Source organism: Sus scrofa, chromosome 17 (genome assembly GCF_054392235.1).
Source record: "Sus scrofa isolate SSC_HxYL_T2T_F1_AM1 chromosome 17, Sscrofa_HxYL_maternal_Yorkshire_Landrace_v2.0, whole genome shotgun sequence".
Taxonomy (NCBI): domain Eukaryota; kingdom Metazoa; phylum Chordata; class Mammalia; order Artiodactyla; family Suidae; genus Sus; species Sus scrofa.
In genome coordinates this window covers 18,984,978-19,010,610 of record NC_139399.1, presented here as the reverse complement: position 1 = coordinate 19,010,610, position 25,633 = coordinate 18,984,978, and the positions used below count along the sequence as shown (strand labels likewise).

The 25,633-nt window shown below is 48.1% G+C and overlaps 1 long non-coding RNA gene across 16 annotated transcripts; it reads right to left on the bottom strand.

The window, feature by feature from the left end:
• LOC102161156 (protein O-mannose kinase) lies at positions 1-21,557 on the bottom strand. Of its 16 annotated transcripts, none has more exons than XR_002339907.2 (6): positions 21,225-21,557; positions 15,932-16,021; positions 15,040-15,179; positions 13,138-13,227; positions 11,998-12,300; positions 1-3,183 (listed from the first exon to the last, which is right to left on the bottom strand). It is a non-coding gene; the product is annotated as a protein O-mannose kinase (long non-coding RNA). The 16 variants fall into 16 exon arrangements; XR_014832749.1 differs by having other exon boundaries at positions 15,040-15,283; positions 21,225-21,535; XR_014832750.1 differs by having other exon boundaries at positions 14,984-15,179; positions 21,225-21,529.
• Between the last annotated feature and the right edge of the window lie 4,076 nt (positions 21,558-25,633).

Below are 25,633 nucleotides of genomic sequence, written 5' to 3'. Positions count from 1 at the left end.
TGGGGAGGCTTTCAGCTTTATTGAGATATAATTCACATATCAAAATTTTCCCTTTTTCAGTGTTATTTAGTACATTTGGAGCTGTGAAACCATCACCACCATATAGTTTCAGAACATTTTCAACAACCCTGTGCCCATTAGCAAGCACTCCCCATGCTTAACCCCAAACTCCTGCCAGCCCCTGGAAACCACTAATTCCCTTTCTATTACCCAGGGTCTGTCTATTCTGCATGTTTCAAACAGATGGAACCATCCAACATGTGGTCTTTTTCTGGCAGCTTCTTTCACTTAGCATGTTCATCCATGTTGGAGCATCTATCAGTACTTCATTCCTGTTTATGGCTGAATGACATCTCATTGTATGGATGGACCACGTTTTCTTCATCCATTCACCAGCTCAAGGACACTTGGGCTATCTTCATCTTTCATCTATTAAAATAGTGTCGCTTTGAACATTCATTCGTATACAATTCTTTTGTGGATGTGTTTCCAATTCTCTTGGGTAAGTACTGTGGGCTGGAATTGCTGGGTCATGGTAACTCGATCTTTAACTTTTTGAAGAACTGCCGGACTGTTTCCCAAAGCGGCTGCACCATTTTATATTCCCACCAGCGGTGCACAAGGGTCCCAATTCTTTACAACCTGGTCAACACTTGTTATTGTCCATCCTTTTAGTTACAGCCATCCTAGTGGGTTCTGGTGGAGTTCTTACAGCAAAAAGTAGTTCATATACTCTGGGCAAACGTATTCTCTGCTCAGCCCTAAGCCCTGTGCTTGAGGGATGAGCACAGGGGTAATGCTGACAATACCCCACCCCCTGTCCTACTGCCCAGGCTGCCCTCCCTGACAGGGAAGGACAGTGGTTCTCAAAATGTGGCCCCCAGACCAGCAGCATCAGCATCACCAGAGAGAAATGCAAAGTCTCAAATTCCGCCCAGAGAGACTGGGTCAGAGACCATGGAGCCAGCTCCCCGCCGTCCCAGTGACTGTGAGGCCTGCCAGAGTCCAGGAAAACAGTTGGCTGCACAGGGTCTTTGCCCTTCAGTGTGAGCTTAGCTTTATCCCCTTTACTGGTGATGATGAATACACACCAAAGCAACGAGGATGACAGGAACCAAGAGTTGTTTTGGTTTCTTTGCTGTGCCCATGGCATGTTGGGAGTTCTTGGGCCAGGGTTTAAACTTGCGCCTCTGCTGTAACCAGAGCCACAGCAGTAACAATGCTGAATCCTCAACCTGCTGAGCCACAAGAGAACTCCCAAAAGAGCTTTTTTTTTTTTATTATTGTCTTTTGAGAGCCATACCCACGGCATATGGAAGTTCCCAGGCTAGGGGTAGAATTGGAGCTGCAGTTGCCAGCCTAAGCCACAGCCACAGCAACTTGGGATCTGAGCACCATCTGTGACTTACGCCACAGCTTATGGCAATGCCAGATCCTTAACCCACTGAGGCAAGCCAGCGAATCAAACCCTCATCCTCATGGATACTAGGTGGGTTTGTTACTGCTGAGCCACAGTGGGAACTCCCTGAAAGAGTTTTTTGAAGAATTCAATTATTTGACTCAAATGGAAGTGCGAGGCATATTCCAGTAATGAGTGACACTGTTGATGTAAAATGGTCACAATAATTAAGTTTTAGACTCAGAAAATCCAGCTGAAGGGTAAATGGTTACTGCACCATTCAAAGCAGTAACACAGATATAATTTCCTTCATAAGTGATATTTTAAATATTCCTGGGGATTCCTTGTGGCTTGGTGGGTTAGGGATTCAGTGCTGACAGGACACTGGCTTGGGTTGCTGCTGTGGCTCAGGTTGGATTTTTGGTCTGGGAACGCCCACAGGTAGGGGCAAAAAAACAAAAAACAAAAAACACACAAACGAACCAAAAACCCATAATAATAAAAATAAAATGTTTAAAAAAGTATTCCTTATCCATTCAAAATTTCAAAGAGCATGCTAGCTCATTGGGAAGTGAAAGGCACAGGAGCCTCACAGATCATTTAAAACGGTAGAGGTGGCCTCCTTGGTATCATGTGAAATACACCACAAACACCCCGTCTAAAAAAATGAGGAAAAAAATACTCTTTGGAGAATCACTTGTGTTTCTTCCACACACTGCCATTAAAAACCTTCCCTATACACATTTCTTACAGGCTTACATATTCTGTTGTTAGGCCTGCTGTGTACTTCCTTTAGCATCGAGCCAGGTTCACTGCTTCTCTGCATCTCCGCCTGGAGCCAGGCTTACACAGGGCTGAGTGTGCCGTCGCCCAGGTGGCCAGGAGAGGGAAGCTCACACGAGCACGTGGCCAGAGAGGAAGCAGCACACGGGAATAACACAGACCCCAGGTCAGAGCGGAGCCGCTGTAACTCCTCCAGCCTTCCTTGACTCCAGCTCTCACTGTACTGGATTCTACAGCATCTCTCTGGTCTGAGAAGTCGCGGTGTCTCTGAGCAGATTCAAGACGTTCTGGTAAGTGTCCAGAATGTTCTGAGCGGTGGGTCTCTCTGCAGGCGTCTGGCTCTTACACGCCTTGTGAATGTCAAACAAGTGGAACCGGACCATGTCGCTCCCTTCCACGTGCCCCAGAAGGAAACTGGAGACGTCTGGAATCTTCCAGATGTCAATCTTCTCATCATACACGGGCATGAGGTCGTCCTGAAAAGGCACGTCCTCTCCATAGGGCCACAGCTGCTCTGGGGCCACGAAGTCCCCTCGGAGCTCCCTGTGGCCACACTTCACCAGGGCTCCGGAGCTGTGGTTTACCAGGGGCAGGGCGTCCAGGTCATTCAGCACGATGCTGAAGTTGGCGGTCAGCAGGTACTGGGACAGCGTCTTGGGCAGGTCGCTGGAGTCGCACATGACCAGCGTGCCCAGAGGGCTGTTGTGCAGGAAGTTGATGATGCCCACGTAGTCCAGGGCCAGCTGCAGCCTGTGCTGCCACGTGTTGATGCTCTGGTATCTGGGGAGGCTCAGAGCCTCCTCCAGGTTGCTCAGGGAGCCCAAGGGGTGATACTCGGTGAGGATGGTGCTGTCATCCTCACAAAAGCCAAGCAGCGTGACCACATGCTTGCTTTGCAGCGACTTCAGCATCCGCAGTCCATGCAGGAAGTCGTCTTTCATCTCCAACCTGGTGAGCCGAGAGAGAGCCACCTTGCGTTCCTTCCACTCAGACAGGAATACCTAAAACCAAACCACAGAGAATGTCAACCTGGAACCCTTGTTGATTGGTAAGCTGGGAAGCAACGTGACAAATGTCTTTCAGATGAGATCAGGCATGTTCAGGGTGTTATGGCCATAGGCTGACAAATGCCTTTCAGAGCAGGATGTGGTGCAGAGGATACAGACACTAACAAGGCACAGACCCGGTCCTCGAGGTGATTTTGCTCTGCTCCAAAGATACTTAAGAGAAGGACAGAGTTCCCATTGGGGCTCATCGGTAATGAGCCTGACTATTATCCATGAGATTGTGAATTTAATCCCTGGCCTCACTCAGCAAGTTAAGGATCCAGCATTGCCACGAGCTTAGGTGTAGGTCAGACACGGCTCGGGTTCCGTATTGCTGTGGCTGTGATGTAGGCCAGCAGCTGCAACACCGATTCAACCCCTAGCCTGGGAACTTCCATATGCTGCAAGGTGCAGCCTTAAATTAAAAAAAAAAATAAATAAATAAGGGAGAGAGCAGGACAAGATGCTGGGCAAGACAAGTGCCGTGTCAGCACAGAGGGCCAGTGCAGGGGTGGGGGCGGGCAGTGGCCGGTCAGGGTGCTGAGGGCCACCCGGACAGCGGGCAGGAACATCGTGGGAGCCAGTCCACAGGATGACTGGGGCCTGCAGGGTGATGTGGAGACTGGGGGCATTCCCAGGAGCAAGGACTGCAAGAACAAAGGCACTGAGTGGCAAACAGGCCCCAGCTTCAAAGCGGTGCAGCAGGGGACAGGGAGGGAGTGGTGAATGGAGAACTGGAAAATCCAACGCAGGGGATGAGCCCAGCCAGCCCAGCACATGACATCATCGTTCACTTTAAAAGGGAGCAGAGTAAACCACAATAAGGAACAGCTCTATGTAAGGAACACATTTTTACATGGTCCGTGGTTTTCTGTGACTTCAGCTGTAAAAGCAGGAGCTGAAATGCTACACGTACACTGGACCTGCTGTCCTGGCACACAGCAGGCACACAACTAGCAGGGGAGCAGCAGTACTGTAAGGCCTGGGAAGCCCATTACTATCAGTGAGGATAGAATTAAGAACCTCTTATTCTCTACTTAAACCCCCAAAGGGAAGGCAGAAGACTGCAAGGTTCCAGGTCAGGATACCACTGCCCTGGGCTGCTCCTGACCCCATGGGCTGTGTCCCTCTGGCTTCATCTTCTTTGGTGTTAAAATAAAGGTTACCAAAGCAACTTCGGGCGTATTTATCAAGAGCCCTTAACATTTACATCTACAATCTATGTAAGGCAGTAATCTGAAATACATAAAAGGCTCTGGGAACTGTAAATCAACTATAATGGAAAAAAATCATTAAAAAAAAGGTTCTGGGAATAAAAATCTAGTGTTATTTATAAAAGCATAACTGGAACCTTTCCCTCCATTAAAAATCAAGGAGCAGTTGTTTCACAGGACGGCTCAAAGAAGGTTATAGGGGTAGCGTGATACAGATGCTGACAGGGTTCTTTCACAGATAAAAATAATTTTCTAAATTAAAAGGATACAAAGTGTGTTTACACTACTGTTTTAACTGCACAAAATAAGACAAAATTACACAGAAATCAAAGGTAACAGGCTCGTGTTTTTGGTTCTCTCTGTATGCTTTTTTGAAAAAATATATATATACCTTTTGGTATTTTCCAACTTTCTTTTCCCAAAATGAATATACAGATTACTTTTAATTTTAAAACAACTTTTCAAAGTACTAAAAAATACTATATCAGATAGATGTGGGCTGTGAAGATTTCTTTTGGGCCTGAGAAGAGAGGTTCATTGACAGAAAAACCCATGTAACTGCCGTTGACCGTTTACTCCAAAGAGAAGTCTTTAAGACCTAAAAAAACAAATTTGAGAAATTTCAGTATGGAAAATTTCTATTAAGAAATCAGTTTGAGGAGTTCCTGTTGTAGCTCAGTGGGTTAAGGACCCGACATGGTGTCTATGAGGATGCAGGTTCAATCTCTGGCCTTGCTTCAGTGGGTTAAGGATCTGGTGCTGCTGCAAGCTGCAGTGTAGTTACAGATGCAGCTTGGATCCCATGTTGCCGTGGCTGTGGCATAGGCCCCAACTGCAGCTCCAATTTGATCCTGGCCCTAGGAGCTTCCATATGCCACACGTGCGGCTGTAAAAAGTCAAGTTGAAGAGTTCCCTTGTGGCTTAGCGGGTTAAGGATCTGGTGTTGTTACTGCTGTGGCTCTGGTTACAGCTGTGCTGCTGGTTCAATCTCTGGCCTGGGAACTCTGGCACGCTGCGGGCACGGCCCCCAAAAAAAAAAAAAAAATTGCTCTGATTGCTATAGTCACTCTGTTTCATAAGTATGTATTTTTTAATTATTATTATTTTGGGCTGCGCCTATGGCATATAGAAGTTACCAGGCCAGGCAGCATCAAAACTGTGCCAGAGGAGCAACACAAGCCACTGCAGTGACCATGCCAGATCCTTAACCCGCTGTGCCACAAGAGAACTCCTTTTTATTTTTATTCGATAGGACAGATTTTATTCTCTTCATAGATTTGCACCAGCACTAAAATTGTTATCTGATTCCAATACAAAAGTCATTTTTGTTGAGATCCTTCACTCCTTTGGACCCCCCTTCTAGACGGCACCACAGCAGTGACAACGCCAGATCCGTAACCTGCTGGCCACCATGAATACATGCCTTGGAGTTCAAAGTTCAAATACAGAAGGTGTAGATCTTTTTTTGTATTTACTTCTCATCCCAAAGGAAACTAGTTAACTCTTCAGTTGGTAACCTACCAGAAATTTTTCTATGCTTTTACATGTATTAATGTACATTTATAAAACAGCATTTGAGTTTATTACAACAAATATATTTATTGCAACTGGCTTTTTTTATTTAACTGATGCCTCAGAAATCTTTCCCTAATGTATATACAGACCAGGTCATTCTTTTTAAAGCCCATAATATTTCACAGTATAGGTGTAAGATTTTACAGATAATCTTTTCTTAAAACTAGGTATAATAGGGAGTTCCCGTTGTGGCGCAGTGGTTAACGAACCCGACTAGGAACCATGAAGTTGCGGGTTCAATCTCTGGCCTTTCTCAGTGGGTTAAGGATCCGGTGTTGCCATGAGCTGTGGTGTAGATCGCAGACACGGCTCGGATCCCGTGTTGCTGTGGCTCTGGTATAGGCCAGTGGCTACAGCTCTGATTAGACCCCTAGTCTGGGAACCTCCATACCCCGCAGGAGCAGCCCTAGAAAAGGCAAAAAGACAAAACAAACAAACAAACAAACAAAAAACAACTAGGTATAATAGAATCAAAATTCACAAAATCTGTAGCAGATGCTGTCAGAATGGATTAGGTTCTTTTTTCCATACAGCTCTATAATTTTGCATAGACATTTAATGTTAAGTGATCTATTTTTAAAGGCTTGATGGACATTTCAATTATTTCCCACTTATTTATTAACAACAACGCTCCAACGAAGAGCCTTCTATGTACATTCCCATGCACACCTGAAGGTATTTTTGTGACTGAGGACGATGTACCATCAGTGCCCTTCCCGTCGAGGCCAACCTGTACTTCACCAGTCATGCATGAGTCCTATGTTCTTCAGCCGGACCCACACTAGGCTACGATCTTGGTCATCTGTGCCAGTCTAATGGATGAAAAACCCCTTTCAGTATTTCCCCCAGTTACTAACGAGGCAGTGCTTTTCACCTTCTGGGCATTCCTGCTTGTCTGCTGTGCAAAGTCTTCACTGTCCTTCATACAGTTTTCTCTAGGGTTGTTTGCTTTGTGCTTATTAATTTCTAGGGGGTCTTTATATATTCTTTATTATACATGTGATCCTTTATTAGAAAGACAACTCTTAGAAAATAATTAGCTTAGTTTACGTGGCCTTTAATGGTAAAATAGTATTTCGCTGTTAAGTAGACAAATCTGGGAGTCCCCGTCGTGACTCAGTGGTTAATGAATCTGACTAGAAACCATGAGGTTGGGGGTTCGATCCCTGGCCTTGCTCAGTGGGTTAAGGATCTGGCGTTGCCGTGAGCTGTGGTGTAGGTTGCAGACAAGGCTCGGATCCCACGTTGCTGTGGCTCTGGCGTAGGCCGGCGGCTTCAGCTCCGATTGGACCCCTAGCCTGGGAACCTCCATATGCCGCGGGAGCGGCCCTAGAAAAGGCAAAAAGACAAAAAAAAAAGTAGTCAAATCTGTCTTCGTTCCTTTAACAAGCACTTATGTCAATAAAAAAGTTGAAATAATCATTCCCCATGTGATATTTACATTCCCATGCAGAAGGCAGACAACGGAGAAAACAAACAGGGCTGTGTGAAGTATACTGGAAGGAGAAAAGTTAAGCAGGGAAGGGTTAAATTTTCACTAGCCGGGGAAGTGCTCACCACGCAGCATCTGGGGACCACATCCTGGGGAGGAGGACAGCACAGTAAAGGCCCTGGGGTAGGATGTCCTCAGGCCACAGTGACTGAGCAGGTGGAGGGGAGCAGAGGCTGGGAGGGGCCTTCGGTGTTTGAAAGGACTAGAGGGACACAGAGGGCGCTGGAGGAGCTGGGGCAGAGGAGACACACTATGTGATCATAACAAGAGCAGCACTCTGGCTGCAGCGTGAGCGTAGACCAAAGGGAGCAGGTGGGCGAGCAGGCAGCCCACTCTGGAGGCTACCAGCTGTGGAGGCCTGCATGGGGAGAGCACACAGGCAGAAACTGAGGAGGGATCAAACTCCAGATCCCCCCAAGTGCAGAGACACTATAACTTGCTAATGGGCTGAACATGGATATAAGAAAGTGGGGTGCAAGGACGCCCCCCACCCCAGGTTGTGTGAGCACCTGGACAGACGGCTTGCCCTTGGGCGAGGTGGGGAGTGAAAGAGGAGCATGCTGAGGGGACAGTCTGTGACACACTTAGCTTGAGACGCCCTTCAACACCCATGATGTGGTAGAAGCAGGGGACAGAAAAGCCTAGCATTCATTCAGGGGATGAAGGCCTGGGCTGGATGAGGCCACCCAGGCCAGTGAGCACAGAGGAGAAGAAGGGCCCAAGACTAAGAGGGATGCAAGGTAGGCCTGGCAGAGGAGACGGAGCAGTGGATGCTGTTACTTCTCGCAGCATCTGTGCTCCAGACAAACTTCTACAAAAAAAACAGATCACATGGAACCCTTCTAAGACTATACAAAACCAGAGGACAGAGCGATATAAAGGAAAGAACTGAATCCATTCCCTCTATGGGATCCAACCCAAATGTTATGGCTTTTTAACATACCATACTTTTAAAAATTCTTTTTGGGCCACCCCTTGGCACATGGATTCCCAGGCCAGGGGTCAGATCCTGGCAGCAGTTGCAACCTAAGCCACAGCCGTGGCAACACCAGATCTTAACCCACTGCGCTGAGCTGGGGATAGAACTTGCATCCCAGTGCTGCAGACCCTGTTGTATCACAGTGGGAACTCCTTAACGTACCATACTTTAATCTTAAAGGACAAAACATGCAAGAGAAAGCGGCTACCAGAGATATGACCTGCTGAGCACCAGGATGCTGCATCAAGACCCACCACCAGCTCCCCAGGGGACCAGGTATGACAGAAGTGTGCATCGTGTCACAGCTCCCACCTGGTGGGGCGTCCGCCTACTGGAAGGATCTGTTCTATCACAGCCATTCCTCTTCCTTATGAGTACTGTTGCCCAAATCTGTGGTTCTGGAAGTGGGTGGCCCTGAGATGTGGGTGCTGCTGCCCTTAGGCAGAGAACGTGCCTGGTCCTTTCAGTATCATCTTGGGTTTAAAAATCTACACTCACGGTCATCCCCAGGGAGTAAGTCAGGACAGAGAAGAAGGGGCAAAAGGGACTTCCACTCTTTGCTCTACCTCCTTCTGAATGTTCGAGCTGAGGAGCTCCCCTTGTTGCTCAGTGGTAATGAGCCCGACTAGGATCCACGAGGATGAGGGTTCGATCCCTGGCCTTGCTCAGTGGATCAGGGATCCGGCGTTGCCATGAGCTGTGGTGTAGGTCACAGACGCAGCCTGGATCTGTGGCTGTGGTGTAGGCTGGCAGCTGCAGCTCCGATTAGACCCCTAGCCTGGGAACTTCCATGTGCTGTGGGTGCAGCCCTTAAAAAAAAAAAAAAAAAAAAAAAAAAAAAAAAAAAAAAAATTTGAGCTGAATGTACTGCTTTCATAATTAAAGAACAGAAAATGGGAAATCAGGGGTCAGTTGGCCTTGTCCAAACTAGGGGCAGGAGAGGACATGGGACGCAATTCCAAACACAAACCAGAAACCATCCAGGGGAAGGGGGTATGCTCGGACACCGTGAGAGTTAAGCTAATATATAACGTTATGTGGATTCAGGTACCAGGCATGGGGCTAGATGCTGAGGACACAAAGGGAACTGGTGACTGTGCCCTTGGGAGCTTGCATTTATAAGAGACAACAAACGAGATGCTAGACAGAGTCCACAACGTGTGGGGCAGGTTCAAGAGGAGTGTCAGGGAAAGCCCCTCAGAGAGGTAACATCTGATGCTGAGAGCCGAATGATGAGCAACCAGCCACACTGGATGGGGAGGGACGGCCTGCATGTGTTTAGGAGGAATACTTGGTTACAGAAGCTCCTGCTGAGAATCTACACCCCCAGCTCGAGTGCCAGGGAGGAGGGATGCCCAAATGGGGGTGGGGGGTAGCGACGGGAAACGCGTTTGTGGAATGAGTGCGGTGTGGAGGATCAGGACCTGCAGGCCCTGGGAAGTCCATGGGGCAGGACAGTCAAGGCTCTGCGGGGTGGAGCTGACACTGCCCCCTCAAAACAGGTCCGAGGGCAAGTTTCAGCCAAGACACAAAATCTTAGGGTAACAGCTTTTTAGTCACCCTTTGCCTAAACTACCCATATTCCACTCTGTTGAATCTGGTGGGATGCATGTCATCTCCTGACATTCCCTAAAATCAAATCTGTCCTGAAACAATAATCTGTCATCATTAAAGCTACTCAAAAACATCCTTCAGGATAAAAAGCAATTGTGAAAATAATTCCAAAAATACCCTGAGTGCAACAACACAAAAACAACAGGGCAGCTCCCCGAGTTCACTCTGAAGGGGACAGAAACTAACTGGCTGTGAGTCACCCTCCCTGGTGACTTTGTCACAGCCTATAGCTGTCAATACTGGCCTGGATTTATAGCCCCGCACCCCGACAACTGCCCACTGCCTGTGACTCGGCTTGGCCTCCTCTCCCACACACAGAATCCTCCCTGCACAGGAACACCACCCCTGTCCTCCCTGCCGCCCAACCTCTGTCACCCCCACAACACCCCACATCCATCCAACCTACCTCCTGCCTCCTTTCAGATGCAACCAGGGCCCACCAACTTCTCGATGCTTCCAGTGTGGACAGCCCCCATATCTCACCAAGCTTCTCGCTGATCTGCTCTGCACACAGGCCGCCACCTCTTCCCTCCGTCAACGTGGCTGCCCTGGTGCCTGAGGCCCGCAGCCCTGCAAGATCCTCATCTCTGACCCCTTCCTCTGGTCCCCAGACAACCCAGCATGTTCCACCTAGGGGCCTCTGCAAGGCCCCATCCTGTGTACTGGAACATCATCCCCAAACACTCATGCCATCCTGCCAGTCTAGAGTAACAAGCCCGAGGCTCGTTCCTTGCTCTGCTGTCTTCGCAGAGTGTCACTAACGCAGTTCACTATATATCTGCTTCTTGTCATCTTATTATTTATTCATTTATTTTTTGTCTTTTTAGGGCCGCACCCACGGCATATGGAGGTTCCCAGGCTAGGGGTCTAATGGGAGCTACAGCCGTCGGCCTACACCACAGCTAATGGCAACGTCCCATCCTTAACCCACTGAGTGAGGCCTGGGATCGAACCGGCATCCTCATGGATGCTAGTCAGATTCATTTCCCCTGAGCCACGACGGGACCTCCGACTTCTTGTCTTCACTGAAGCCTCCTCCTCAACTAGCTTCCTGGGCCTGCGTTCCTTCACTGCCGAGCTGGGCGCCCACTACAATGAGCGGACGGAACCAGTTACTTCTTTCATGGTCTCACTGGACACTGATTCCTCCCCCTTCTCCCCCGACTGACCTCCTGCTTCAAGGTGGCTCCTTTCTTGTTAGAGAAGCAGCTGCAGCTCCATCCCCCGCCCAAGCATTTTCTGCCCTGCCCCCGCCCTGCCCTTTCCCCTCACTCGCTGTGTCCTCACAAAGGGACTGTCTGGTTCACCAGCCTTAACTGGCTTCTAGAGTGGTGCACTTACCACAGGTGTGACCACTGTGGAAACACAGCCCACAGGCTGCCCACGAAACAGGGCTCTGGAAGCTTCTATGTGAGAACTTAATTTGTCCCTTTGGTTTCTCTTTTTAAAATAAAAAATAATTTTAATCAAATAATACTACTACAGAGTTTGAAAATTAAGAATGAAAAAAATTGCCCCAAATCCTCCTTCACCATAACACACTTTCTATCATTTTCACATTTTTCTACATAAATCATCTTGCAGATGAAAACAGCATATTGTACAACTTCCTATTTTACTTTTGTATCTATCACCATAAGATCTTTTTCATGCTGCTACACCTGTTGGCTACAGAATAGTCTACAAGTGGTTGGACCACAGGAACTGTTCCCCTAGAGTTATTCTTTCTAGTTTTCTATTACTGTTAACAACCAAGCCAAGCACTCCTTTCGTATCCAGCCTTTCCTTCCTCTGCATGACTTCAGCTCGACAACGTCCCAGGTGTGCGCTGACTGGGCTGGAGGGTAGAAACCCGTGGACCCACCCGTTACCCTGGACGTAAGCCTGGAACTCACCCTCTTCACGGCTCCTTCGCCAACTCGCTTCATCTGCCTCACTTCCGTCCTCAGCTGCTCACAGGACAGCCACGGGGAGCAGTTGCTCATCTGTCCCATCCTGAAGTGGCCATGGGGACAGTGCCTGGGCTCTCCCACAGAGCGCGGGGGCAAGATGAAGAGCCAGTCGAGGCAGAGGTAGAGGAGGGCGTTCATGAGGGCCATGGAGAGCAGCAGCCCCACCACCGGGGGCACGTCCCTGCGAGGGGGGCCCTTCCTGCCTTCCTGGGGTCTCGTCTCCATGGTGTCGTCCTCCTCGAGCTCCTAAAATAGACAGTGAAACAAGGAGTAGCCGTGGTCTTATTTCATGAGGGCTGAGGGTGACACAGCCTCCTGGTCCCAGCATCACTGAGATGACCAAAGAAGGTTTGACACCAGCCTTGTGCCAAATGCTTGAGGCCAGCACTTCCCAGAATCCTTGCAGTTTATTACAACTCGGAGGACAAAGGTGTCCTGGTATGTCTGTCTCCCCCACAGTGTCTTCACGGAGGGGTTAGTTAGATGAAAGCGAGTTCTGTTTTGTTAGTCCAGTGGAGCCAGGGCAAGAGAGGACAGAAAAGGGCAGTGGGAGGGCAGCTGGGGCGGGGTGGGGGTGGCGGGGACAGCTGGAATGCTGAGAGGGGGTGTTCCCTGGAAGGTACTCAAAAGCCCCCTGAGGTTTCTAAGAAGCAAAGGTGTGGAAAGTGCCCCAGGGGTGGAAGAGGCTGGGGTGGGCTGGCTTGAACCCGGGACCAGCACCCTGAGAAGACATGAGCCTGTACAATGGTGGTGAGACAGGAGACCTGAGGCAAACCCTGCCCTGAGCTGACACCAGGAGGTGGGGCCCTCGCCACCACCCAAGGTCTCAGCTCCAGCCCTGGTGCAGCTTGGGGCTGTGGTGAAGGCACACTGCCTGGTTGCTGGGGGGTGGGGGTGGAAGGGGAGGGGCTGGGGAAGGGCCTGGACAGTCGAGGCAGATGCTGTTGACCACCCGGTGGAAGAGTGTCACTACCACACAAGAATGTGTGCCAGCTTAACCACCATGCTGTGACATGCAGGACACCAGTGACAGAATGGACCCAGTGCCTTCTGGTTGGAGGCCACCGTGCTATGCAGCCTTACCCTCCAGGGGGGCTTTCCTTCTCCCAGCTCAGGTCTCCATCCACTCCCAGGTCAGTCAGGGCCAGCCCTGTGAGCTGGTTTGAAGGCACTCTGCCGCAAAGGACCAAAAAGGAGGTTTGGTAAATAAAAAATGTACCTCTGCACACAGACAAGTGGCAACAATCCAGGTGGGCCTCCTTCCCCAGGCCCTCCTGCCAGGCCCCTCAGGCTCTGACCCCAGATGGTGCAGCAGCTGTAGGTAAGGCCTCGCGCAGCCCCAGCTGGTCAGGGCTCCAGAGCCGGTTTCCAGCCTCTCCTTGCCCGTCTGCTCCCTAAAGCCCCATCGCACCCCACATGCCCTGCTCTGGGCACTACAAAGAAGCAGGCAACCCTCTTCCTTCAGTGCCAACTGCTTTCTCACTAAGACACTGTTCTCTCCAATCACAGGCTACCAGAAATTCTGTGCACCTATGTGGGTCCGCCTGTTCGTCCACCCAGATGAACCTGTCACGTGTATTAACTTATCACAGTGAGGAGACCACGAGCGTCTCAACCGGACAAAAAGAGGAGTTACTGCAGAATTCAGGTGACAGAGGAGCTTAGGAAAGATGGAAACAAGGTTGTGTTCTATTGGGCTCAAAGCCAAGCAGGGCTGCCTGTAAAGAGGTTAAGACTGGGAGTTCCCGTCGTGGCTCAGGAGAAACAAACCCAACTAGTACTCACGAGGATGCGAGTTTGATCCCTGGCCTTGCTCAGCGGGTTAACGATCCAGCGTTGCCGTGAGCTGTGGTGGAGGTGGCAGATGCATCTCGGAACCCATGTTGCTGTGGTTTAGGCCAGCAGGTACAACTCCAATTAGACCCATAGCCTGGGAACCTCCATATGTAGCAGGTGCAGCCCTAAAAAGACAAAAGACAAAAAAAAAAAAAAAAAAAAGAAAAGAAAAGAAAAGACAAGAGGCAAGGATGTGAAGAAAGGGAACCCTTGTACACAGCTGGTGGGAATGCAAATGGGTGCAACTATTGTAGAAAATAGTTTTTCTTCAAAAAACTAGGACTATGGAGTTCCCATTGTAGCTCAGCGGTAACAAACCCAACTAGTATTCATGGGGATGCAGGTTTGATCCCTAGCCTTGCTCAGTGGGTTAAGGATGTGGCATTGCCATGAGCTGCTGTGTGGGTCAAAGACGAAGCTTGGATTCCGAGTTGCTATGGCTGTGGCGGAGACCAGCAGCTGCAGCTCTGATTTGACCCCTAGCCTGGGAACTTCCATATGCTGCAGATGCAGCCCTAACAAGACAAATGAATAAAAATAAAAATAAAAAACAACTAAGAACATAACTACTGTGTGATCCAGCAATCCACTCCTGGGTGAATATCTGAAAAAAACAAAAACACTAATTCCAAAAGATATATGCACCCATGCTCAAAGTAACACTATTTACCATAGCCAAGATGTGGAAGCAACCCAAGTGTCCACTGACAGATGGATAGATAAAGTGTTATGTAGGTATGTATGTATGTGTGTATATGTACATATATATATATATGTCAACCTGAAAAAAATACTTCCCAAACTCAACATCTGCTCTTTCCCCTCAAATCTGCTGTTTTCACAGTGTTCACAATCTCAGTAAGTGACAGCTCTATCCTTCCAGTGACTCAGGGCAATAAGGCCGCAGGTCAGCAGTGACACCACTCCTGCTGAGCAGGAAGTTGAGTCTTCTACGGGTCAGTGTACTTGCCCAAGAATAAGAAAGCAGTGTGCTCACTCCACTTCACGACAAAGTCCTCGGGAAACCCCGGGTCCACTCAACAGCTCCCGCCTCACCCAGACCCTCCTTTCTCCAGATGACACCACTGCTCACCCCAGCACCTGCGTCCTGCCAGCAAGCCAGCGCTGTTCCGGGGGGTGTCTGCTCACCTTCCTCAGAGAGATTCCGGGCCCGCATCTTTCTCTCTGGCCCTCTCCCCCTTGGCTGCCATGGACACAACGACGACTTTCACCACTCAGGCCTCACACCCTCCTGAGCTTCTTCCACCAACACCTGATTCTTAGGTGACCTTGAAGAAATGGATAAAACTACTGCCGCCTCTCCTCTACGGCATTTAAAGTGACCAAGAGGGTCTCAACTTAGGCCTGAGGTCGGTGACCAGTGAACTTTATTCTGAAAAGGGCCAGACAATAAATGTTTGGGTTTAGAGGCCAGAAGCTGGAATCGAAGGACCACAGCACTGAGATGGGCGGGCGTGGAGCGGAGATGTTGAGCAAACAAGGCAGCCCCACGGTTATTCCACTCGGTGGTCAGGCGCAGAAGCAGCCAGGCCATCCTGCACAAATGAGCGTGGACGTCCTCCAACTAAACTGCTCACGGATGCCAAGAGTCCGATTTCATCAAAACATTTTGATTTTTTCCCCCAACAGTTCAAAAGGTGAAAAGCATCCTTAGCTCATGGGCCACATAAATATGGGTGGAGGTCAGCAGCCGGCAAGCCTGCCTTAGGCGATGGCATCCCCCCAGGTGCCGAGGGCCCCCTTCCATACCATGCTCTCTAGGTGGTCTCACCACACACATGGCTCTGAAGGCCAAGTCCACGCTCATGGCTTCAAATCTGCTCTGTGGCCCTTCCTACACTTCACTCAGCTGGCCCCTCAAGACCTGGGATGCCCACAACTGACTTCTCTCTCCTGTCACAAGTCCCCATGGTGATAGGCACAAATCCATGTGGCTTGATTCCTCCCTCCCAAATCTGCTCACACCCCGCTTCCTCTCTCTGCCACCTCCACCCCCAGCCCTGGTCTAGACATCTCCTACCTGGGCTTCTGCAACACTTTCCTACACACTCTCCCACTGCTTTCTCTTTTCCAATCCATTTTTCACAGCGAGTAGGATCTTTTTTCTTTTCTGAAATGTTTCAAGCACAGAGAAAGTTAAAACATAAGATTATGAGCATCCATTCAGCTGTGTGAAATAACACTGCATCCTACTTTTTTTAAGAAAGAAAACATTTTAGGAGTTCCCATTGTGGCTCAGAGGTAACGAACCAAACTAGTATCCGCGAGGACTCGGATTTGATCCCTGGTCCCACTCAGTGGGTTAAGGATCTGCCGTTGCTGTGGCTGTGACATAGGTCAGCAGCTACAGCTTCAATTCGACCCCTAGCCTGGGAACTTCCATACGCTGAGGATGTGGCCCTAAAAAAGGAAAAGAGAAAAAAGTTATGTAATAGTTGAAGCCCCTTTGCGCCCCTCAGAGCCTCTCTGCTATTCTTTTTTTTTTTTTTTTTTTTTTACGGCCACACCTGAGGCTTATGGAGATTCCCAGGCTAGGGGTCTAATTGGAGCTACAGCTGCCAGTGTACACCACAGCCACAGCAACACCAGATCCGAGCCACGTGTGCGACCTGCACCATAGCTCACGGCAATGCCAAATCCTTAACCCACTGAGCAAGGCCAGGGATCAAACCCGAAACCTCATGGCTCCTAGTTGGATTCGTTTCTGCTGTGACACGATGGGAACTCCCCTCTCTTCTATTCTGTTCCCTCCCTAGAAGAAATCACCATCGGCAAGCTGGTGTGTCTGTGGTTCTCAAACTGTGGTCCCTGCACTTGCAGCCCAGCCCTACCTGGGACCTGGGAGATGCAAGTTCTAGAGTCCTCACCCCAGACCTACTAAATCAGAAACTCTGAGGTGGAGCCCAGAAATCTGTTTTTTGGTTTGTTTTTTGCTTTTTAGGACTGCGCCTATGGCATATGGAGATTCCCAGGCTAGGGGTCTAATCGGAGCTGTAGCCACCAGCCTACACTACAGCCACAGCAACGCAGGATCCAAGCCACGTCTGCGACCTACACCACAGCTCATGGCAACACTGGATCCTTAACCCACTGAGCAAGTCCAGGAATCAAACCTTCGTCCTCATGGATGCATTTTGATTCATTAACCACTGAGCCACGACGGGAACTCCTAGAAATCTGTTTTAACAAGTCTTCCAAAGGACTCAGATTCCTGCTAAAGTTTGAGAACCACTGGTGAACATAACTTCCATGCATGCTTTCTATTTCTATCACATGGCTGTGTGGCCAGAAATGACAACACATGACACATGTATGCTTTCAAGGTTCATACAAGCAGTGTTGTACTGTTCGTTTCTCAGTAACTGCAGAGGATTGGTTCCAAGCCCGCCATGAATCCCAACATCTGCAGATGCTTAAGTCTCTTACACAAAATGGCACAGTACCTTCCACCCTCTGTATCTAGGGATGCAGGATATGTGGATACAGAGGGCCAAGTGCATATCCTTTTACAACTTGCTTTATTACTATTATTATTATTTGGCCACACCTGCAGCATGTGGAAGTTTCCCAGCCAGGCATCAAACATGCACTGCAGTTGCAGCCTGTGCCACAGCTGCAGCAACACTGGATTCTTAACCAGCTGCACCACACAGGAACTTTCACAACTTGCTTTTTCTTCTTTCTACAGCTGTACCTTTGGCACATGGAAGCTCCTGGGCTAGGGGTCGAATCAGAGCTGCAGCTGCCAGCCTACATCATAACCACAGGAATATCATCTCTGAACAGCACCTTCAACCTATATTGCAGCTTGCGGCAACACCGGATCCTTAACCAGGGTTAAGGCCAGGGTCGAACCTGCATCCTCATAGACACTGTGCTGGGAATTCCCCCAACTTGCTTTTTTCAAAGCTCGGGGCATTCTGTTTTTGAGGTTTATCCAAGGAGATAACATGACACTCCAGTTCACACTGTTTCGGACTGACTACACCACAGCTGGGGAAATAGGTTTTGTGCACACCTCTCGTGCACCTGTGGAAGAGTTTCTCTCTGGTATACACAGGGTCTTTCTAAAGCCCAAGCCTGATCACTCCCTGCTTTACAACATTTGACAGCCCCTCTCTACCCTCAGGTTAAAGTCTACACCCCAAGAGGCCTCTAGAACGATGCTTCTTGCTGTTCCTTCTTCAACTGTAAGGTCTCAGAGGACCACCTGCCTGATGTGTGTACCTGTATCCTCGGTGGGCAATGTGCAGCAGGGACTCGGTAGAAATGCACTGGTCACCTGATCACTCCCAGCTTCTCTCTCCAGGGCCTCAAACTGCTTCCTCCCTCCGGTGCCCAATCCCACCAAATCTCCATCTCTGCAGGGTGCCTGTCCCCTGAGGCTCTCATCCACCACTTCCTCCAGGGAGTCCACCAGCCCATACCTCAGGATTAATCCTTTTAACTTGAACCCCCTGCCCCTGACCTTCCACAGATCCTACCCTGCACCATCAGGAATACATTCAGATCCTCTAAGGCCTGAAGCCTACATGTTTTTTATTTTTTTGGTTTATTTATTTATTTATTTTTTGAGGTACATCACTTTCTCCATTTCCACTCAAAGGATGCCAATATCAGGTTCAAAATTCTGTAAGACTTTAGAAATTCATATTTTCTTGGAATTCTCATTGTGGCTCAGCAGCTAAAGAACCCAATGAGCATCCATGAGGATGTGGAGTCAATCCTTGGCCTCGCTCAGTGGGTTAAGGATCCGCATTGCCGTGAGCTGTGGTGTAGGTCGCAGGTGTGGCTCAGATCCCAGGTTGCTGTAGCTGTGGTGTAGGCCCGCAGCTGCAGCTCCAATTCGACCCCTAGCCTGGGAACCTCCATATGCTGCAGGTGAAGCCCCCCCAAAAAAGACAAAAAAAAAAAAAAAAAAAAGAAATTCGTATTTTCTAATCTGTGCTGGACCCTCACCATTACCCAGGAATCCTTTAACATATTTCTTGTCAGCTCTACAGCTATATGCCTCATTAGCCTTTCAATTTTCCCTAAGTCCAGAACTCCCATCGTGGCTCAGCAGAAAGGAATCTGACTAGTATCTATGAGGAGGCAGGTTTGATCCCTGACCTTTCTCAGTGGGTTAAGGATCTGGCGTTGCCATGAGCTGTGGTGTAGGTTGCAGACGTGGCTTGGATCTCAACGTTCCTGTGGCTGTGATGTAGGCCACTGGCTACAGTTCCAATTTGCTCCCGGGCCTGGGAACTCCATATGCCCTGAGGCAGCCAAAAGAGGGGAAAAAAAGGAAAAAAAATAAAACTAAGTCAGAGTGAGGTGAGTAAACTGTACACAGAGGAGCCAAGTTTTCTGACCCTAAATCCATATTCTTCCTCTAAATCTTACAACTCTCAGGTATTAGATGGAATTGAACACAGTACAGTCATTGCAGGGATGGGGGCTTGATGCTGAGAGTGCCTAATTCTTTCTTTCTTTCTTTCTTTTTCTTTAAGGCTGCAAGTGTGGCATACAGAAGTTTACAGGCTAGGGGCCAAACTAGAGCTGCAGCTGCCAGCCTATATATACCACAGCCACAGCCACAGCAAAGTCAGATCCAAGCCACATCTTCGACCTACACCAGAGCTCATGGCAACGCCAGATCCTTAACCCGCCCACTGAGCAGGGCCAGGTATTGAACCCACATCCTCATGGATATTAGTTGGGTTCGTTTCTGCTGAGCCACAAAGGGAACTCCAAGACTGCCCAATCTTTTTTTTTTTTTTTTTTTTTTTTGGCTTTTGAGGGCCAAACCTGCAGCATATGGAGGTTCCCAGGCTAGAGGTTAATCGGAGCTATAGCCACCCCAGCAACACTGGATCTGAGCCCCATCTGAGACCTACACCACAGCTCATGGCAACACCAGATCCTTAACCCACTGAGCAAGGCTAGGGATTGAACCCACGTCCTCATGAATACTAGTCGGGTTCGTTAACCACTGAGCCATGATGGGAACTGCATGACTGCCTAATTTTTTTTTTTTTTTTTTGGTCTTTTTAGGGCCACACCCCTGGCACAGGGAGGTTCCCAAACTAGGGGTCCAATCAGAGCTGTAGCCACCGGGCTACACCACAGCCACAGCAAGGTGAGATCTGAGCAGCGTCTGCAACCACAGCAACACTGGATCTGAGTCCCGACTTTGACCTACACGGAAATGCAGGCTTCTTAACCCACTGAGCAAGGCCAGGCCATCCGCAACCTCATGGTTCCTAGTTGGGTTCTTTAATCACTGAGCCACAATGGGAAGTTCCAAGGCTACCTAATTCTTAAAGAAATCAGTTACCCACCCCAACACCTTTTTTTCTCTTTTAAAGGCATATTTCTGGAGTAGGTTTTCCAAGTCTAGGGTTAAGGCTGTATGGCTGAAGGAATTTTCTTGCTGAAAATAAGCAAAATGATACTCACAGCTCCTGCTTCTGTAAATTTAAAAATAGCAATGGTGGGGGTCAGACACAAAGGATTTCTGACAGTAAGAAAAAATTGGTAACAGGAAAAAGTAGGAACCACTGCTACACATTCACAGCCTAATTTAAAAACAAGAAAACCCATGGAACAAAGGTGGTTTTTACCAAATAGAGAATATTTTATACAACCAGAAAAGAATGGATTAGTGTCCCCAATACAACTGAGGGTAGAATCCCATTTTGCTAACAAAGCACGGGTACATTAAACATTCCAGATGCCTGCTTAGCCTTAAGGTTCTATAGTAAAGATCAAGGATGGAGAAGCCGAGACCACCAAAGGAAACTGCTAAACCCTTCTTTTTAAAGAAGGGCCACAGACGATTCCACAGCTGCACCCGGAGGCAGCAGCAGTGCCAAGGACCTCCAGGAGGCGGGCATGGAAGCCTGTCCTGGCAGAGTGTCCGTCAGCTAAAGTCCAGCTGGGCCGCCGGACTGGACGCGATCCAGCTGCCCCCCACCCCCACCCCCCGAGCCCGGCCGCAGAGCCTTGCCCCTCGCCGGCTGCTCCCGGGCCCGCCTACCTGCTGCCCCTTCCCTCAGGCCCCCCGCCCCCTCCCCCAAGCATGCCCCTCCCCGGCCCACCCCTCTTGTCCCAGACCCACTGCCCCTACCTGCAGCCGGCTGCCCGGGCGACCTCGCCTCTACCTGCGGCCCCATCAAGCGGCCCCGCACGCGGCCTTCTGCGCCTGCGCGGCCGGAAGCGCGCCCCGCAGGACCAGCGCAGGGCTGCCCCTGGTGTCCACCTCCTGCCGCGCACCCTGGGGGCCCGCGGCCGGAACGCAAAAGCGGAGTCGGAGCGCACTCGGAACCTACCCGGGCGCACAGGCTGGCTCCGGTCCCGGCGGCTTCTCTCCGAAGGCCTGAGGGTGGTGATGTGTTTAGTCCGGAGGCGCAGCCGGGTGCGGAGAGGACCTGTGAGAGCCAGACCCTGCAGAAGGCTCCCAGTCAGAGGAACCCTGCTTCCAAATGGTCCTCAGACGTGACGCCAGAGCTTCACGGCGTCAGGGGGCCTGCCAGAAGTGCATGTTCAGGGCGCCATCCCGGCCTGGGTTTGAGCCCGGTGCCTCGTTCTTATCTGCGATAACGCATTATGTGGTTCTGTATCCATGGATTCAACCAACTGTGGATCGTGTAGCGCTGTAGTACTTAGTATTGAAAAAAAAAAATCCACATGTAAGTGGAACTGTGTAGTTTAAACTTGTGTTATTAGGGTCAACTGTTTATTTATTTATCTTTTTAGGGCCGCACCTGTGGCATGTGGAGGTTCCCAGGCTAGGGGTCTAATAGGATCTGTAGCTCATGGCAACGCTGGATCCTTAACCCACTGAGCAAGGCCAGGGATGGAACCCACATGCTCATGTGGGTCGGATTCGTTTCCACTGTGCCAGGAGGGGAACTCAACTGTGTATTTAAAATGATCTCAAAATGTTTGTTTCATTAATTCCATTTGCATTGTCTCCTGGGATCTGGCTGCAGCCTGAAGTGTGGCTGAGAAATGGACTAGAGAAGACTGGATGAGGGAGTTCCCATCGTGGCTCAGTGGAAACGAATCCGATTAGGAACCATGAGGTTTCAGGTTCTATTTCTAGCCTGACCCAGTGGGTTAAGGATCCGACGTTGCCGGTGAGCTGTGGTGTAGGCCGTCGGCTGCAGCTCCAATTTGACCCCTTGCCTGGGAACCTCCATATGCCACAGTGCAGGCCCCCCCAAAAGCCTAAATAAATAAATAAATAATAAAATAAAGATTGACTTGAATTGATCCATAATCATGTGTGATCCCAGCCTAAGTTCACTGGAATTTATGTTGCATGTAAGGCAGTCTTTACTGTTGTAAATCTTCCTTTTTTATGTACTTTTTTTTTTTCTTTTCTTTTTAGGGCCGCACCCAGGGCATATGGAAGATCCTAGGTTAGGGGTTGAATCAAAGCTGTAGCTGCCAGCCTGTGCCACAGCTCATGGCAAAGCCAGATCCTTGACCCACTGAATGAGGCCAGGGATTGAACCCTCATCCTCATGGATACTAGTCAGATTCATTTCTGTAGAGCCACAAGGGGAGCTCCTGTATGTATATTTTGAAAAATATGAATAAATATGAAATTTAAAATAAATAAAATCCCAGAATACAGTTTGAAATTACTAGGCATGTGAAACATTGTCCAAATTTCAATTTGCTTAGGAAAAGACCACTGATAGTCACAAATGACAGGATGACAGATAGTGGGGTTATAGAACCAAAGACATTAAAAATTATCTAGTGATTAGTTAGGACTCTGCAATTTCACTGCTGTGGCTGAGTTTAATCCCTGGTCTGCGAATCAAGATCCAACATCAAGCTGCTGTACACCAGCAACAACCCCCCCCCCAAAAATAACAAAAATGCTCAATTTTGAACACTCTAGGCAATGTTAATCGAAATTTCAGAAGCAAAAGAGGTATTTATTTGGGGTTTGTTAGGACTTCAGCCTGGAAGATACAGATCCAAGAAACACTTGACTTGTGTTCTGCCAGACTATAAAATTGGGGAAATTTATAAAGGCAAAAAACTATAAGGTTACATAAATCGTCAGGAATTAGGAATTGTTCTCTCAAGAAGGGTGCTTATTAAGCAAGGAATGGTTAAGTTTGAAATGATTACATAGTTGCAAAGTGCAAGAGGTAGGTACCTTCCAATCTACAAGGTTGCATCTAGCACCTGGTAGCATATTGTTTTGAAAATGGCTGTTAGTGAGTTTGATATAATTCAGAAAGTTCAAATTCTCAACAATGCATAAACATCTCTGAAAACACATTCGCAATGGCCACCTAGCTCCATTCTGGATGCCTGAATGATAGTACTCTATTTAGTTTTTAAAATGATTTTAAACATCATCAATACAAAAGTTAAAATAGAAAGTATCTGTATATAAACAGAAGACTTTTTAAAGAATCAAAGGAACATTCCAGAACTGAAAAATATAACGAAAACAAAGAACTCATTATATAGGTACAATAGCAAAACGGAGATGACAGAGAAGAATCAGTGAATTTGAAGACAGATTATAGAAATGATCTAATCTGACCAATAAGGAAAAAAAAAAAGGTACCTGTGGAACAAGAACAAAAGGACTAACATTCTTGTCATCAAGTTCCCATGGGAATAAAGTACTGCAAAATATTTGAAGAAATAATGACTGAAAATATCCCCAAGTTTAGTGAAAAAGAAAACTACAGATTCAAGAAGCTGAGAAAATCCAAAGATATACATGCCCAGGCACATCAAAATCAAATTGCTAAAAGCTAAAGAGAAACTAAAAATTTTGCAAGCAATCGGAAGGGACATACAGATGAACAACTATTCTTCCTAAATGCTGAAGGAAAAGAATTTTAAACTCAGAATTCTTTTTTTTTTTTTTTTTTGTCTTTTTAGGGCTGCACCCTTGGCATATGGAGGTTCCCAGGTTAGGGGTCTAATCAGAGCTGTAGCTGCCGGCCTATGCCACAGCCACAGCAATGCGGGATCCGAGTTGCGTCTGCGACCTACACCACAACTCACGGCAACACCAGATCCTTAACCCCCTGAGCAACCTCATGGTTCCCAGTCAGATTCATTAACCACTGAGCCACGACGGGAACTCCCAAACTCAGAATTCTATATCCAGTGAAAATATCCTTTAGGAATGAAGGTGAAATAAAGACATTCTCAGCTGGAGGTAAACAAAGAGAATGTGCAACCAGCAGAACAGATCTAAAAGAACTGCTGAAAGAAATTTCTTCAGACAGAAGGAAGTTCTAAACATCGGGAATGAAAGACAAGTAACAGAATTGGTAAATATAATAGACTACTCTCTCTCTTTTTTTTTTTTTTTTTTTTTTTTTTGGTCTTTTTAGGGCTGCACCTCTGGCAAATGGAAGTTCCCAGGCGAGGGGACGAATCAGAGCTGCAGCTGCCAGCCTATGCCACAGCCACAGCAATGCGGGATCTGACCTGCATCTGTGACCTACACCATAGCTTATGGCAACGCCAGATCCCTGACCCACTGAGTGAGGCCAGGGATTGAACCCTCATCCTCATGGATACTAGTCAGATATTAGTCTCTGCTGCACAACAGGAACTCCATTACTTTCTTTTCTAATTCGAGATTTTCTTTACATGGGTGGTATTTAGTGCTGTTTAACATATTTGAAATTTTAAAAACTAAATAATTAATAAAGCCATAAACTCATTACATGTTAACAAAAATAACATTTTATGAAGCGTACACTTTCCAAACAATAACAAAAACCAGTGAGGAAAATGGCAGTTTCACATTTTTGCAAATCTCTTTAGTCTGACTTAATAGAAGGTAACTGGATTCTCTTATCTACTTCCACTATTTTTTTTTTTTTTTTTTTTTTTCCTTTTAGGGCAGCACATGGAAGTTCCCAGGCTAGGGGTTAAATCGGAGCTGTAGCTGCCGACCTACAGCACAGCCACAGCAACGCCAGATCCAAGGTGTGTCTGTGACCTACACCACAGCTCATGGCAACGCCAGATCCCTGACCCACTAAGCGAGGCCAGGTATCAAACCCGCATCCTCATGGATGCTAGTCAGATGTGTTTCCACTGAGCCACGACAGCAACTCCTACTTGTACTTATAAACTGTTGCAGTATGATGTTTTGGTTGATGTGTATGAAGAAAATCCACTCATACACACAAATAGTCAGAAAGGGAGTATTTTAGTAGTGCTTTAAGAAGTTGTAGATATCCCTTGATACTATACCAAAATTTCACAAGTGAAAGCTTCTCAAAGGTTAGCTGAAATGTGGAATCTGCAGCCCTATCAGTGTCCATTTTATTTGAACTGTTTGTTCATATTTTATGGCTGTATCTGTAGTACATGGAAGTTACTGGGTCAGGGATTGAATCCAGGCCACAGCTGCAACCTGCACCACAGCTGCAGTAACGCTGGATCCTTTAATCCACTGCAATCGACCAGGGATGGAACCAGTACTTCCAAAAGCGACTTGGGTTGCTGTAGTTGGATTCTGCACCATGGTGGGACCTCTGGAATGGATTGTTTATCCATGCATGACAACATCATAGATGGGTCATTTGGAAAATACCGGTGTGTTGAGTTATCCAGATCCATTAACTGTTGACACATTTAATTATTCATTGATTCAATGAGTTCATTAATATCATCACTTTGACTTCATCAGAAGGTTCTGTAGGTATTGGGAAGCCGTCAAGCTTACTGTGGT